The following is a 14,440-nucleotide window of genomic DNA, read 5'->3' as shown; positions in this document are numbered from 1 at the left end:
TTTCACAGCCAGAAAAGCACAGATTTCCAAATGTTAAAAACTTAGCACACTGAAATTTACTTTCAGTTTTGCAAAATACAATTTCTTGTCAATATCTGTCAAAGTCTAAGATAATAAAGTAATGGTCTTGGTGGAAGAAAAGTGTGAAAGTTAAAACATTCATTTCTTGTCATTCTACCTCCATTTGTTCACTTTCTGTTCCTTCTCCCCACCAAATATGCCCTTTCTTTTTTTACTTTATCTGGGTGGCATCTTAATATGCATAGCAGCATCAGAGCCAGACAAGGACCAAATTAACATAATACAAATATAGAGAAAATGCCATAACTTGGTTTCTTACAAACAAAATACGAATATGATATGCTGTCACCTGGGCCGCTAGATACTTGCATCAAGCCTTGTGTGTTTTTCGACGGAGCTTATATTTTTATTTTTTAGCTCAAAACTGACATAAATAAGTAAATGTAAATGCAGACCAGTTTCGTAAGTTATTAAGTACGCTCAAATAATCCACAAAAATTCTATGTGGCTTATATAAAATCTTATTGGCTAACATCCTCATTAATTTATTAGATTAATTTCATTTCTTTATAGCTATCTATGCAATTAAGGCCAGAAGACATAAGCATCTGTCAGAATAAGTCTACATTGTTCATTGACTCAATTATCAGGCTTATTTTGTCTTCTGGTTCTGTTTCTAGTGCTTGTATTCAAAGGAATTTTTCAGTTTCAAGTGATAGTAAACCAATTCAGATACTCGTTAGAAGAAAAGGCAACTTATCTCCTGTAACTAAAAAATACAAGTGTAGATTCAGATATGGCTTGATCCAGGAGCTAAAATGACATAACCATCTCTTTCTCTTTTCCTTTTTTCTTTCACCCCCTTCTAGTCAGTTTCCCCCTCCCCCATTATTTATCTTATCTCTGCTTCTCATTGACTTCATCCATGATTCCTTCTGTGTGGTGGTTGCAAGAGGTTTAAAAATTCTAGGCTTATCGCATGCTAAGATTGGCAATCTGATTAGAAAGTTCTACTAACTTTCCAAAATGTTAACGGAAGTCTTAGGAATGATTTTAATTAATAGGACCTGGCTCACATACTTATCCGTGAACCAACCACTATGGCCAGAGTTATAAGCCCGTCTCTGAAGCCAGGTGACTGGGTTCAAATCCTCTGTGAATCACATGGACCAAGAATGGAAGACAGGAATTTCCTGATGACAAATATGGACACAGTTATTTAAAAGGAGAGGTTAGGGCAGGGAGGGAACAACATTGTGTACTAGAGAACTCATTTGTAGGCAACAGCAGAATTGTTACAGCTTTATAGTTAGACACTCTGACGTATGCTAAGAGTGTTTGATTCATTGGTCTTGCTTTCCTAAAGCTTTGAGTATTTGTGGAAAGCGCACAATTGCTTAGTACAAGTGCACCATTCAAATGGTCATCAGTGTTGTTTATAAAAGTTCAGTTTCCAACTAGGTAGGAAGATCAGAAGAAAAAGAAAAAAGAGGAAAGACTCTTCAAACTGGTTGGGGTTTTACTGAATAAGAGGAATAGTAGTGTTGGTAAGTTGGGTCAAAATTGAAATGGAATGTTTTTTGAGAAACTCTGAGCACCTAATCATTGACTTCTTTTTTTTTCCCACTTCCAAATCCTTGAAAACTTTGGATAGACAGTATTTCTCCACAAACACCTAATAAAAAGGGGAATAGGAAGGAGAGGTAGGGAATTTTAAATAAATTTTTAAGCTGCTGCCTGGTTTTTATCAAACTCACACTCTGATATTCATTAGCCTGCCTTGATGTTTCTTAGTCCTCGTGAACATAAGATAGTGCTTATTTTAGTGACTTGCTGAAGACAGACTTGTTTTTGAAGCCAATAATAGTTTTGAATCATTTAAGCTGAATCTTGTGTCTTCTCTGAAATAATTAAAAGATGTGCTAGGTTCAGTTTGCCATTGGCTGTTTGTATGAACTCGAGGATTATGAAGAGACTTAGCAATAACAAACTGAAGTGAAAAGTTTTAGATGTGTCAGCCCCCTCTCTTTATGCAGAAAGAGCCACTTATTATTCAGTATAAGTTGTACATTTTCAATATATAAGGACCGATTTCACAAATTTTATATTGAATGAGATTTTATGTGATATAGCTGACATTTTATTTTATTTTTTTTAATGTTTATTTATTTATGTTTTTTGAGAGAGAGAAAGAGAGACAGAGCATGAGCAGGGGAGGGGTGGAGAGAGAGGGAGACACAGAATCCAAAGCAGGCTCCAGGCTCTGAGCTGTCAGCACAGAGCCCGACGCGGGGCTCGAACTCAAAGACCGCGAGATCATGACCTGAGGTGAAGTCAGATGCTCAACTGACTGAACCACCCAGGCGCCCTGGTATAGCTGACATTTTAATGAGATAAATAGTAATTATTTCTAAAGGTACATTTAAGTGCGTACAAAGAGATTTAGTCTTATCTAAACAAAGCATCTTAGTTTATATAAATAAACATAAAACCTAAGGTTTTAGAAATACTTTCAGCACCAGCTCTTGAAGTTGAGACATTGGATATAATCAGAATGAATCTGTTGGACTAAATATATTTTTAGAAGAGTTGGACTGAATGCTGCAATGGGGTTATAGTCAAGGTATAATCAAAGTGACGGAGTAAGAGTGCAAAAGGGTCTAGTTAAGGAGGAGCTTGAAGAGTGAATTGGAGTAAGCCAGCTTGACAAGAAGATGGGGGAGAAGGGAAGGAAGAAGTTATTTCAGAAAGAAGGGATACCATAGGCAAAAGAAGTTAACCCCAAAACAATCCTAGATGCCTGGAATCCAAAGGCTGTAGAGCTGGGAAGTAGAAAAGGTAGCCCTGGAGGGAGATAGTCCTGCTGATAGCCAAGGCAGGCAGGGCCAGGATTCACTGAAAGCCTTGGAGGCCATGTTTTAACCCATTTCCTTTTCCATACAGGGATTACTCATAAAGGGGGTATGTTGACTATAAGTCACTGAATTATATGATCACATCACATTACTCCTTTCTAAAGGCTTCATTGGTGCTTATTCTTTGGACAAAATAAAGTCTAACACTTTAGCTCAAAGCGAATAGCTTCTACCCTCCTTTCTGTGCCCTTGGGCACATGGACATATTGTGTTCCTAAAATCACAGTTTCCCAGACAACACTGTAGTGTTTTATTGTACTGTGCTGTGACCTCTGCCTAGAATTTTCTCCTCCCCATTTCATAAAGATTTTGCTAATTCTAACTACTTCTCTATTTTGCTTCCAGGGAAAACGTATTCTTTCTCAGTTGTGATTTTTAACACACTTACTTTTTTCTATCTTTCTTATTCCATTTCTCACTTCTCTCTTGGATTTTGATTATATAGGTGTGTGTATATATTCAAAATATCCATAACATTAAACATGTGTGTAGGCACATATGTATATATGTATTTAAATCTCGTTACTAAATTTTAAGATCCTAGACAATAGAGATTGTTTAAATATATTTTATGAATTTCTTCTGGTAGTATCTCACATAACACTTTGTACTAGTCTGTGCTCCAGGTGAGAGAAACTGAAAGTGAGAAAGAGAAAGAAAGTTTTTTTAGGGAGCTCATCAACCTGAATCATTCTAGGCTTTTCAAAATGACAGGTCACACGTGACATAGATAAATTAGTAGGGTACTTTTCAGTTACTATTGAAGAATGGTCAGAACAAAAGAGTGGACCTTTATAAACCACTTGTCAAGTTGCAGACCCTTAAGAGTTTGCTTTAAAGAAAGGTCCTACTTGGGCAAGAATTTGTGTGGCCAAGTGTGGTGGAAAAAAGTCTATAATAGATCTAAACATTTTTGGTAACTATTACCTCACCTTTGAAAAGCCTAATGTGATTGTTTCCGGATAAATTAATAAAACTTGATCTCCTCAAGTGTCTACACATCTCAAAAATTTTTTTAAGCCTTGCCCACATTTTCTTGGATTACTGAAGGTCATCATATATTTTATTTTTGAAGCTTCTAGGTATATGTTATTCTACTGGTGCCAGAAGAAAAAGGGCTTTGGCAGTCACGTTCGATGGAAAATCCATTCTCGGATATGCTAGGACGCAGCTGACACACAGGGCACGTGTGAATTTAACAGAGAGATTTAGTGGGCTGTTTGGCAGCAGAGAGATTAAGAAGCTGAACTCAGTAGTTTCATAGACGCTGACGTTATTCAACTTCTGGTAAAAAGCATTGCGTATGTCCAAAGTCTGGTACACTTTTAACCATGTACAGTAATTTAAGTACCTTAAGTGACGGCACTTCTGTACAATCATGATCACATTCTTTGACTGCTTGGAAAAATTTATCAGAAGAAAAATGTGATTCAATATGTTTAGCTGTTTTCACATTACAGAACAATATTCTAAATTTAATAAATTACAATCTGAAAGAGAATCACAATTTACTATTTTACTTTTGAAAATATGTGCTCTAACTAGAGCTGATTTTTGAAAAGAAATATTTTTGGACAACTGTTAAAGACCAATTATCAGTCTTGTTTTGTCTTTAAGAAAGGTTACCGGTCCTGCTGACCGATACTGACATCAGTGGCCATGGCAGTTTTCCAGAACATATCACCTCTCTCTTTCCTTTCCTTTGTCTTTCTTCACTTCCTGCTTTCTGGTTATCCCTTCATCTTTTTACTCTATTGTCCTTCTCTTTCTCATTAAACTCATTTTCCTCTTCAGCTTATCTTACTCTGGCCTGAATCAATGACACTTAAATGTGACTTAATATTAATCTGTCAGAAATATTGAAAAGCAAAGAAGTTGTTTTGACATTTCAACCTTTTCTTTTCCTTTCTATTTCCTACTTCGTCCCTCTCTCTTTGCCTGTTTCCTTCTCTTTTTCTTTTCTTCTTTCCTTCTTTATTTTTAAGGAAATCTGGAAATATGCTTTATAGCTTTGTTTTCTTTAGGCTTTCACGTAATTTACTGTATTAAAAATGTTTTGAAGTCAGAAGAAACTTTTTCTTTAATCCCATTAAAACGACATAAATCAACATTTACTTTTAAAACATTATTTATAGCATGTTGTCTGTGTGTGTGTGTGTGTTTAATTTCCATAGAATCTTGGGGTTAAAGAGGACATAAAAGTTTCATACAATGTGTGAGAATTTTGTACAAAATGTTCTTTCCTTCCTTGGGTTGATAATCCAGCCGACTCCTGAGTATCTTCAATGTGAGGGAGATTTCTCCCCAACTTTCTTTTCCACAAAGACCTTCCCTTCTTGTATTAAGGCTCAGTTTGTATTTACATTTGTCTCCTACCTCCCTGTTCTACTTTTCCTACTTTCCCCCTTTGCAGCCATTTAGAAAAGGCAACTTGTTTTTTTCAATAGGAAAGCACTTCATGTTTTAAATACATTATCATAAAATATTCTAGAAGGATAGATGAAAACCATTAACAATGACTACTTCTGTGAAATGGAACTGAGAATGGGGCATGAGGGAGAGAATTCTAGAAATTAACACCCGTTGGATTTAAAGCATACTTATTTATATATTAATGTAATAATTGTAATCATTATTATTAGTTTTTATTTTTATTTTATTTATTTGATTTTAGAGAGAAAAAGAGAGTGCACCAGCTGGGGAGAGGGGCAGAGGAAGAGAGAAAGAGAGAGATAGAGAAAGAGAGAGAGAGACAGAGACAGACAGAGAGAATTGTAAACAGGTTCCATGCTCAGCATGGAGCCTGATGCATGGCTCGATCTCAGATCCCCGGGAACAGGATCTGAGCTCAAATCAAGAGTCGGATGCTCAACCTACCAAGCCACCCAGGCACCCCTAATCTTTATTACTACTTTAAAATACCTTAAATTCTTTACAATTCCCTTTAAAAAATGTAAATAGCTGCAGTTCTTCAAGCTTTTTTCTCATAATAATAATTTTTGGGAGGCCCTGCTTCTTCCCTCTTATTCTCTCTGCTCATGCTACTACTTTCTTTCGAAAGGTCCCTGAGTGTGGCAACCAGAATGGAAACAAAATGATGAATTTGGTGGTGATTTAGTTGTGAGTGTGTGCATAAATTTCCATGTATTTATTTCGTGTATTCAAATTAAATAGCATTTAAGCATACAATCCTTGGCATAGCACAATACAGCAACCCAATCTTAATAAAAGAAATGGAAGAAATTCTATTCTTCCTAATAGAAGAAATGATGATAGCTACTAAAAATCGAACAACGACAAAAAAGGTTTTAGCAGAAAAACTTGACTGAAATAACAATATAATAGTCTTTTACCGAATAAGAATAACATTTTGATTTTTGTATTTTGGGCTTTCCGACTGAATTGTCTTAACTGAATGGAAAAAAAGAAAATCTGGCATATCATTCTTCTAAATGTAACAACACACACAAAAATAAAATGCGCTTTTAATGATATTTAATGTTTTTCAGATGCATCTTTTCTGTATTGATTTATCATACAAAATCTACTTTCTTAAGAAATACCTAGCTTATTTTAATTTTTTTGTTTGATGACTTAAAAAAGTCTTCCTTTCAGTGATGTAGAGACATCTAAAATAATAGAATCTTAGATGGTCAAGAAAGTACTTTCTTTTTTTCTCCCTCCCCCTCAAAAGACCAAGGTTTAATGGTGAAGCCATGCTGAATGTAGAGCATATATAAAAGTAATATGAGACTGTCACGGTTTTTACAAAGGTAAAGAATATCACCATGCCAGCTGAAGTTAAGGATTCAACATCTTCATGGGTTAATGACATTGAAGTAAGCAAGGTCTTGGAACTGGGGAAAGGGCGTTATATGGTAAGATGTTGCAAGCCATGGCTTTGTGCTATTTGTTGATTTTGTGAGTCAATTTCATGAGTCAACTCATGACAAGTGTATGTGGAATCTGATGAGAAGGTCTAAAGGAATGGAATTAGCCTTGGAGAAGTCTGTTGATGAGGGAAATCTGAAGCATGAGTTTCAGGGCCAGTTCTAGCACTGAAACCAATTAGCTTGGTGCCAGTTAATCTCCTTATGCCCACTTCTTTGTTTATAAAATGAGAAGATTAAACCACATCAATAGGAGGCTTTATGTTTCTGACCTTTTGTGATTCTGGTGAATCACTGTGGAAAACCTGAAAGACTACATCCAGAAGGAAAACTAAACAATATTCCATCATGGGACAACAGCAAGCTTGTGGGTTACCAACGTTTTCTTAAAAATGTTAATAATCTTTGTTACTAGCTGATTTCTTCTCTCTTTTATAGTAAGGAAGAGACAGCCAAATTACAAAGTGATTAGATTAGAGATTAGCTATACCAATAGTTCTGAGCACAAGACTATTCCTGGTTCCCATTCACTATTATAAATCTGTTAGATAAAGGGGTTCATACTTGTAAAATTTCTTTCATTCAGTATCTACAGAAAAATGTAGACAGAGAACTAAAAATTATCAGTCTTTGAATATCCATGATTGAATATAGATGAAAACACTTCTAAATATATAACAATTCAATCTGTAATTTTTTAAGTTTATTTACTATTTATTTTGAGAGAGAGAGAGAGAGAGAGAGACAAAGGCAGAGAGAGAGAGAGAGAGAGACAAAGGCAGAGAGAGAATTCCAAGCAGGCTCCATGCTGTTGGTGCAGAGCCCAATACAAAGCTGAATCCCACCAATGGTGAGATTGTGACCTGAGCTGAGATCAAGAGCTCGACACTTAACTGACTGAGCCACCCCAGCACCCCTCAATCTGTTTGTTTTAAAAATAGTTGGAAATTGTCATGAAACTCAGTCAGCATTCAAATCTGTACAGTATTATTGGGCATTGATTCTTCAGAGACTGGTTTTAAATAAATGTGCAATATTCTCTGTTCAACTCAATATTTCTAGAGATTTGGTTTCACTATTAGAAAGCAAGCTGGTATACATTATGCATGGAAGAAGTAAATATCAAAGAAAGGACTAAGGAACCAACAGCTACTTCCTTCCATAATGGTTCAAATATAGTATACCTCAAAATGAAATGCTTTAGAATAGGCTCTTCTTCATACTATTAAACAAGAATGGTTCTTAACCTTGTAGCATAATTCTACTGGGAATAGAAGAATTTCAGGAAAAAATAAAACAAGTTTTGAGACTCTTGAGACATAATATTTCTTTGTATTTTCAAATTAAAGTCAAGAGTAATTAACAAGTTGAATTTATTGAGGCCAGATTTATGAAACTTGAGATAAGAATCTGTTTTCTGGGGGCGCCTGGGTGGCTCAATCAGTTGAGCGTCCGACTTCGGCTCAGGTCATGATCTCACGGTCTGTGAGTTCGAGCCCTGCGTCAGGCTCTGTGCTGACCGCTCAGAGCCTGGAGCCGGTTTCAGATTCTGTGTCTCCCTCTCTCTCTGACCCTCCCCATTCATGCTCTGTCTCTCTCTGTCTCAAAAATAAATAAACATTAAAAAAAAATTAAAAAAAAAAAAGAATCTGTTTTCTGGAAAATTCTTGTGGAATATTTGAAAGTTGAGGAATTGTGCTTATTAAGAAAGAGCATTCAAATTAATTGAGAATTATAAAAGTGTTTTGATGAACAATGTACAATGACCATTGATTATATTATGGGGAAGACTTTGGGGTTAAAATTTTTTTCATCCAGCCTACACTTTAGAAGAAAAATCCTAATTTTTGGAATGTGAATGAAAGAAAAGTGTGACTACAGAATAACACAACTGCTTTTATCATTCTGTCCTTTTAGTGAATTCCTCTCATATTAGAAAGCATTACAAAAGAGTAGTTGAAGAATTCACCATGGCTTTGTATTCTTCCCTACTACCATAGTTGAAATAAGAGTGGTAAACTCATGAGATTAGGCACTCCCATAAGACTGTAAGAGCTTTGTGGCTTTACACTGGCCAGAAATAACAGCACAGAGTGTTTTTACAATAATTCTGCTTTTGGGTAAAAACAGGAAAGGGAGAGGCATATTAAAATTAAATATTTCATAAGATGACCAGAACCAAAAGAAAACAAGAGAAATTGCTTTCCAGTTCAGAGAAAATTAAAATGGACTCCGATTATCCAAATTATTTACTTCCCTAGTTTTGAATAGGTAAGGTATACTAATATACCCTTAACATAGTATAAAATTTCTGTTCTTTTATTTCTCTGCATCTAGGTTGCCCAGCTAGGGTGACAATATTTAATCCACTACTCTGCCTTACTTAGAATATTCATTTGTTGGAAAGATCCACCGTTGCATGTTGACATCGATTCTCAAGATCAGGTCCAATATTTGTGTACTCAGGGGATTTTTCCTATATTGCTCAGGATTGAAACAGGTTACCAATACCTTTTTATTCTGTTATTATATTTCTCATCAGCAGCAGTGAACATTTACCAATATAAATCATTCAGCATTAACTGCGTATCTTGTTCCAAAATCCCAATTCTAATAGTCACCAAATGACCAAAAATTCTATTGTTAATACATGCAATATTATTTTTCAAATTTAAAAGCTAGAGCATTATTATCTAAACGGACTGTCAGGAGCAGATGATCTTGTGCTTCTCTGTGCTTTCCTTTTGGGTATCCGTTCTTGGGAAAGACAATAAACACATGGCCCGTATCTATCTATCATGGTTATTTTCCTCTATTCCTTTTGAAATGGCATCAGTTTTTCTTTTGACACTACTGTTATTCTTTTTCCAGCATGGCAACCTTGGGCTAACAGCATACATCAGTAAATGCTATGCTTTTTCTTTAAGGCTTTTCTAATTTTTAATTAAAAAGAAGAGCTAGACTCTTGCTGATCACCTACAGGAGTGTGACTCTCCATGGTTACCTGTCACTCAAAGAGCTCCAGCTCTGAGGAATGCTAATTAGCCCTGCAAAAGCACCGTAATTGAACTGGAGAGAGACTGCCGGAGGTGCAGGTCTGCCTTCATTCAGAACAGTCTCGCCATCTGAATGGAGGGAGCCAGCCTGACAATGTGAGGGAATAAAGGGAGATGGGGAGGAAAGAGAAAAACAACAAAATTCCATCTGCCATTTTTTACTCTCAGTTCTAAAGTGATTATCAAGATGTAACCTGGATACCATGTTGTTACTAAAAAAAAAAAAAAAAAAAAAAAAAAGTTTTCTTTAGCCATAAAATAATAAGCCATAGCGTCTGCTTGACAATGATCACTATGATGGCTAATGCGTTTGAACAGTATAAAAATGAATCATCTGGGATATCAATGCAGATAATCATAATGATGATAATAAGTGAATGTTTGGGGGAAAATAGTCTTTTATTTAAATGAAGACAGTATTTGAACCCAGAAAACCGGCCTTACACAAATGTTTCTTGGTTAGTTTTTGGAGAAAAGAGAGAAAGTTCTTGATACTGCATTGTCTCCCAGTCATAGACAAACATGGACATTGTCATTTAGACAATTGAAAGGAAAATATAAGATTTAGGGGCTAAAATCTTAGACCATCATTTATAGTAAAAGAAAAAAAAAATTAAGTTAATTGTGTTCCAAATAAGTTTCATCTCCTCCTCAACTCAGTACTAAATATTAATGTGGGAGAGAGATAGTTGCAAAAAGATGATATACTTGAGATAACAGAATAGTAAACACATACACATTAAGGAATGAAGTAGTTCTCGATTGTAAGCTTTCTGGCTTTAGAGTTTCATATAATCATGGAATTGTAGTATTTTGGAACTCTGGGCACTTCAGATAGAGCCAGGTACTGCTTGGAAACAGAAGCTCAAGGGAAGTGTCACTAGCCTCAAATCACATGGATGATGGGTACAGCTGGGAAGAGAATCCAAGAGCCCTGGCTCCCAGTTTTCATTTGGAGTCAAGAGTACAAGGCAATAGATGCATTTTATTTGATTCTAAGATGAGGTGGTGTATGGTGCAAGATTCCCAGGCCAGAGGCGCCTGGGTGGCTCAGTCGGTTAAGCAGCCAACTTCGGCTCCGGTCATGATCTCGCGGTTTGTGGGTTCGAGCCCCGCGTCGGGCTCTGTGCGGATGACTCGGAGCCTGGAGCCTGTTTTGGATTCTGTCTCTCCTTCTCTCTGACCCTCCCCCATTCATGCTTTATCTCTCTCTGTCTCAAAAATAAATAAACCTTAAAAAAAAAAAAATTAAAGATTCCCAGGCCAGAGGGTTTTGTCCTGTTCTTTGCTGTAATACAGAGCCCGCAGTATCTGGATTAATGCCTGGTGCTCCACAGGTATTTGTGGAAAGGATAAATGAATGGCTGCATTCTTCTATGACTTGAATATTTCAAATTGCTTTCAAATATTTAAAATGCTGGTCCATCAAATAAGATAATTCTGCGCACTTTTCTGTTTTGTTCATGTTGGGTGTAACTCAGTCTGGAAGTTAAATTGGGTGTGGTGACTTTGACAAACATTTATTACTAGAATAACTGGGAACCACTGTTATCCGAACTTACTTGGCCATGTGTTATAGACTAGTTACTTTTTCCTTCAGAGAAGTAATTACAACATACTGAGGCAACATACATAGTAAGCTTAACATAGGAGAATGATAGAAATAAATGAAAACAAAATACTGGCCCCATTAAGTACAATAGCTACTATATTCCAGGTATACACGTTACATAATTCTTAAAACAAATCTATTTGTGTGATGTTTTATACACATTTTGCAGATGAGGAAACCGAGTTTCAGAATGTGTTAAGTAGTCAGGCCACACCGTTAGTAGTGAAAGAGCCAGGGTTTAAATGATTTTACTCCAAACTTACACTCTTTTCACATCTTTACATCATTGCAATTCCCAACTACAATCCCCTCATCTCTTTAACATGCAAGTCCACACATCTGAACATCAGTTCTCTTTAGCGTTCTGATAGAATTCTGATAATCTATATCACAGTATGGGCAACATTATCTATCAAGAGTGACTCTTCCAACTCTTGACCATCTTGCTTTGGCTGGAGCGGTCAGGGAAGACTTCCAGAGGTGGTGACCTTAGAGCTGACACCGGAGGAAGGAAAGGGGCCAGGAAGGCTGCCATCTTGGAGAAAAGAGTTCAGGTAGAAGGAACAGGTTTAAAGTTCCCATAAAATAAATAAGCTTTGTGTGTTTGAGGAACATATGGAGGGCCCAAGCACCTGGAACAAACAGAAGCAGGTAAAAGGATGATAGAAGTTGATGTCAGAAAGATAGAAGTCATTTAATTTTTGCAAAGTCCTGTAGGCAACGTGAGGAATTAGAGTTTTATCCCAATTCTAGTGGGAAGTGACAGCAGAGTTTTCAGCAGGGATGGACTATGATACTATGAAAGATCTCTAAGAGGATAATATATTACTGGGAGCAAGAGTGGAAGTAAGGGGCCCTCCTGGGAGACTCTTCCAACAGCTCCAGACAAGAGATTGGAGTTTCAGCATTGGGGAGTATGGGAAGTCATCAGATTCAGGACGTATGTTGGAGGCTGTTCTAAGCTGATTTGTGGATGGTTGGAAATGGGTTTGAGAGAAAAAGAGGAGTCAGGAGGTCTGTAATTTTTTAGTCCTAAGAATAGGTAGATTATCCCAGATGATTTGAGGTATGATCAATTTGAGGGACTTATTAAGATAATGTTTTTTGTATAGAATATTCTCAGTACACATTTTTAAAAAAGAATCAAGGATGATTGAGGGTGTAGGCTGTTTGATTTGTGGACACTCAATATTTCACTGAGACAGAAAAAATGATATTACCTAATGTGAAACATGACTACTATGTTAAACAATACATAAATAAATAAACAAATATCTCCAGAGTCACAATTAATGGTGAAGTCCATACCACTGTACTATTCAGGAGGCAACTTATTCAGAAAAGAAAGCAACTTATTCAGAAAACAACATGGTTGTGAGATTTCTTCTTGGGGATTTCTTCTTGGGATCATTTGGTTAATCTTCAGAAAAGAAAAAAAGAAAAAGAAAGCAATAATTAAAAGAATGTCAAATGAATTAGTTTACCACACCTTTTCCCATCTGATAAGTAAGAAGTCACATCTTGTCAACTCTGCATTGTTCACGTGAATGGAATGCTTTATAAGGAGACCAACCCTTCTCCACGCCCTTGACTCTTTCCTTTCCACATTAAAGTGAAATATATAAAAAGTAAATTTGAAATTATGCTAAAAATAGGTATAAAATGCTGGGTTCCATCTTAGCTATTACCGTGAATAGTCTCAGCTTAAGATATATTGACTGTTACACACGAGAGATACATTTCTATTTAGATAAACAAGAAATGTCTTGTCTTAGCTATAGTCATAGGTAAGTTTACACTGTAAATTATAGAATTACCAATGTATTGAAATCAATGCATGAAAAGAAAAAATTAATCTAAGTAATAGCACTTAGATGAGAATCATTTATTTCAATATAAGAAATCAGAAGTATTTCTGAAACAGTGGTTTTGTCATGTCTTATAAAGTTCCTCACCTTTTGAAGAATGAAATAGAGGGAACATTCAATATTGCTGAGGAATAAATCCCAGGCCTTCCTAGATCTCCTAATTTAGGGATATGATTTCTATAGGAAAATATAGAAAATAGAATAGCCAAAAATATTAATTAGTCTTTTTATTTTTTTATTATTTATTAAATTCTTTATTCTTTATTCCTTATTGAGGATAAACATACACAGGAGGATGGAGAGAGAACCATAAGGGAGATGCTTAAGCTGCCATTAGGCTTACTTGCTAGTTAAGTGACTCTTTCTCAGTGGAGTATCAGAGTAATCAGATTTGTGGGATAAGACAGTCAATCACAAGTTGCTTCATGCCCATGACCATCGGAGATTTCTTTTTTTTTTTTTTTCAACGTTTATTTATTTTTTTGGGACAGAGAGAGACAGAGCATGAACGGGGGAGGGGCAGAGAGAGAGGGAGACACAGAATCGGAAACAGGCTCCAGGCTCTGAGCCATCAGCCCAGAGCCCGATGCGGGGCTCGAACTCACGGACCGCGAGATTGTGACCTGGCTGAAGTCGGACGCTTAACCGACTGCGCCACCCAGGCGCCCCAACCATCGGAGATTTCTTGAGAATTAAACCCTTGAATCTTAGATTTGTTAGTGCCGAGGGTGTGCTGTATAGCATTTTATGCTTGGTTCTGTTTGATTCTCTGGGGAGCACTTTATGGCAGATGTTACCTAAGGACACCTGTAGTCACTACCTAGGAACCACTCTGGGCCAGAATCAGATTAAAACAATAAAAGAGGACTATGATAGTAGCTGCTTATAAGCAGTGGACCTATCCAATAGCGACTTGGGTAATTTCTTGGTTTGTTGCTCACAACTTCTACAGGTATTGCTTGGGAAATATTAAGTGAATAACATAGAACTGAAAGGCTCTAAGTAAACATGGTGCTTACAAATAAAACATCTTAGGTAACTCTGGAAACATTCCAGCTACTTTTAGCTGTTAATTTGA

General features: G+C 36.4%; 1 long non-coding RNA gene across 1 annotated transcript in view; it reads left to right on the top strand.

The window, feature by feature from the left end:
- LOC123586972 overlaps positions 1–13,887 on the top strand; it is a 28,317-nt gene extending 14,430 nt beyond the window's left edge. Inside the window, exon 3 of the long non-coding RNA XR_006707047.1 lies at positions 13,854–13,887. This is a non-coding gene — a long non-coding RNA (uncharacterized LOC123586972). The remainder of the gene's footprint in view (positions 1–13,853) is intronic.
- Positions 13,888–14,440: the final 553 nt, after the last annotated feature.

Source organism: Leopardus geoffroyi, chromosome C3 (genome assembly GCF_018350155.1).
Source record: "Leopardus geoffroyi isolate Oge1 chromosome C3, O.geoffroyi_Oge1_pat1.0, whole genome shotgun sequence".
In the NCBI taxonomy this organism is placed as follows: domain Eukaryota; kingdom Metazoa; phylum Chordata; class Mammalia; order Carnivora; family Felidae; genus Leopardus; species Leopardus geoffroyi.
The sequence above is the reverse complement of the archived record's forward strand: the minus strand, read 5'-3'. Positions and strand labels throughout refer to the sequence as shown.